Source organism: Etheostoma spectabile, chromosome 16 (assembly GCF_008692095.1).
Source record: "Etheostoma spectabile isolate EspeVRDwgs_2016 chromosome 16, UIUC_Espe_1.0, whole genome shotgun sequence".
NCBI lineage: Eukaryota > Metazoa > Chordata > Actinopteri > Perciformes > Percidae > Etheostoma > Etheostoma spectabile.
The window spans coordinates 6,027,607-6,030,689 of NC_045748.1; the positions used below are offsets into that span (position 1 = coordinate 6,027,607).

At 41.0% G+C, this 3,083-nt stretch overlaps 1 protein-coding gene across 1 annotated transcript in view; it reads right to left on the reverse strand.

Annotated features, from left to right (window-relative positions):
- si:dkey-247m21.3 (5-hydroxytryptamine receptor 4) overlaps positions 1–1,929 on the reverse strand; it is a 50,491-nt gene extending 48,562 nt beyond the window's left edge. The window contains exon 1 of the mRNA XM_032540060.1: positions 1,758–1,929. The gene's annotated coding sequence lies outside the window, so the exon portion shown is untranslated. The remainder of the gene's footprint in view (positions 1–1,757) is intronic.
- Positions 1,930–3,083: the final 1,154 nt, after the last annotated feature.

Consider the following 3,083-nt stretch of genomic DNA (forward strand, 5'->3'; position numbering starts at 1 on the left):
CGCTTTTCTAGTCTTAGCGACTACTCAAACCGCTTGAAATGCGGTAGGAACTGCTAAAAATAACACTACCTACCTAACTACCTTACAATTACGGCAACAATCGCTAAACACACTGCAAATTCACGGTCCTCTCGTCCCGATTTACAGCCCCCCTCTCTTGGCTTAAAGCTACTCACCGTTATAGCCTACACGGTGTAAACAGCCTGGTCCTCTGGTAACGTCAGCAGTTAGCAGGGTTAGCATGGCAGCGTTAGCCAGGACCATTATGGATCACTTTACTGGCTGTGGCTCAATTGTTTTCGCAGGTACCCAACTCGGGTACTCTAGCTATATAATATAATGTGAGTACTTCAAAGGTGAAATGACATGAGATGCTCGTCCCTTGTAGCTGTGGTAAATTACCCATCAATATCAAAAAGTTACGCACTAAAGCTTAACTTGCAATTAATTGCTTATTTTGAATTATCTCGCTCAATGTACGATTTAAGTCGAGTAGTTATAGTCCTAGTTTGTCATGCCGACAACAATAATGTAAACAGCTGAAAGCCACTGCATCTGAAAAATCTCTGCTGCTTTTGTCCCACACAGCTGTGTGTGTGTGTGTGTCTCTCTCTCTGCTGGTTTTATTCTCCTATCTGTGTGAATCATGTGCGTCAGTTTTGCCACTTGTGTTTGTGTAGTCTGTCCTCTTTCGTGGATCCATGAAGTTGAGGAGGTGTTGCCGCTCAGGCTCTAGCTGTCTCTAGACACCAGGAAACTTACATGACAACCTGCCGAATCCAATTTCTGCATATATTTTTACATTCTATGCATATGTTTTGTTATTTGCCATTTTATTATGCCGGCTTTTCAACTATTACATCAGATCTACTTTATTGTTAACCCATCCATACTCTCCACCAGACACACCTGTCACTTAGCAAATGATTAAGACCTAAAGTTCAGCTGAAGTTTAAGCACTTATTCTGGGGTCAGGTTTATATGAAATTGTACAAAATATAAAACGAAATGCAATCTGTCTTTATTTATGCAAATGATGTGCCTGTAGCCCATTAACTTCTGCTCCTGTGCACCAATTAACGTTTTCTTCATGAAAAAAAACTAACATTAATCCACTAGAATATGTCTGCACACTGTATTCTATCTGTATAAAAAGTCCTGGCAATTGTACATTTATACTTTTTGTGGTTGAAAGAAAATAACAAAACATAGCATTAAGTGGTAAAATCAGGAACATCTGCTATAATATATTAAACTCTACGACAAAGAGTAATTGGGCCTGGAGTCAAATAGTGGATGATAATAACAAAATTATGAACAGTCCAAATGAAGTGTATTGCATTTGATGATTGCAGATTAAGCAAGCAGAAGGATAGAAACCAGATTGATTCACCAGTCAAATAACCTGCTGCCATACCAGTGTCAATAAATAAATGTGACCCTGACGATTAAAAGGATGTAAATAACTCTTGGTTGGCGATAATAGACACAGTGGACTGTCACTGTGAACGCAGTGAGCTGTCTCTTGCAAGAGAAAACCGTTAGTCCAATTTTCACTTCTTTAACTTGTAGTTTCCTTAGCCTTATTATATTGTCATCATCTGAACAGTAGCCTGTGTCTCAAGTTGAACTCGACGCAGTAAAAACAACTTTCGCATCCTAAATTGGAACTCCTCTCATAAAACATTGCTTCTACAAGCCTACCTTTCTTTCTTCTTTATGTCAAACTCTGTCAACAATTCATGTAACCTGCTCACCTGTGCCGGGCTCCTCGTGTCCGTCTCTCCGATCCACGCGCCCCGGACCGTGCGGGTGGCTCTCATATTCCAGCCGGAAAGAAGAGAGGAAAAGAAAAGCAAAACTGACACGGTCTAGGGGAGTAGGTTATGATCTGCACGAGCAGCAGATGGGTGACACTGGGCGACAGTCCGCCTCCTACCTTTGAGACGGAGAGAGAGAGAGAGAGAGAGAGAGAGAGAGAGACAGAGAGAGAGAGAGACAGAGAGAGAGAGAGAGGAGAGAGAGAGGAGAGAGAGAGAGAGAGAGAGAGAGAGGTGATCGATGCCGCCATCGTGTGGTTTAAATGCCATGAGGCAGAGGAATACACACGTAGCCTACTGACCCAAAATACGAACTGACCCAAAATTAAATGTTGATTGATCAATTTCCACAACAAAGCCATATGATCTTCTTTGTGGGGTTCAGGCTGCATCTGAGAAATCTTACACAGTCTCACACAGCTCTCGCTTTCTCTCTCTCTCTCTCTCTCTCTCTCTCTCTCTCTCTCTCTCTTTCTTTCTCTCGTAATCGTGTTTAGTTAGTAGGCCTAGCCTAGTAATTAGGTAGCTGTCTGTAAGATAGCCATAGGCCCCTTATCTAGAGTTAAAATAGATAGAAAGGGAACTAAATATTAATATGACAAATCACATTATGAAACTTAAGTCTATATTTATTTTTTAAATAAAATGGCACTCCATAGCCTTCAGGCTATTAGTTTTAGAAGGATGGTCAACCAAGCTTGCTATAAATGTTGGCTAATAACTACAACACTGTGGGCTACTAGGCTAGATAGAGCTAGAACCCAAACGACACAGAACTAACTTTTTCTTGGTGTTTTATTTTGAAAAAATGATTCTTTGATTTCAGACATGAGAAGAGATGACAGTGAAGGCTCATGTACCATTTCTTTTGGACAGGTTCCTAAATTTATCCTACATAAAAAGACAAAAACATTATTTGAGAACTGAAAACCGACTCGCGAGAATGCCTTCAGCTGAAAACAACAAAAGCGCGGTCAGAGAGTGCGACTGGTGCCTAGCAACGGTTGCTAAGCGGCAGTCGTTGTTTGGGGGCGGAGCTTGGCTGGAACGTCTTTTTGATCTGACATCAGGTTCGAAAATGCCTTTCATCATGAATGACATGACATCATGACATTATTCCTATAAGACAGATTCAGACATTAGGGAAAATCATTCTATACTTTGGTTCACTCTACACCGGTTTACTTATATCTGCTCAAAAAGCTTCTGACCAACCAGAACCTGTAAAACAAGACAAGACATTCAGAAAACGTAGCCTCTCTT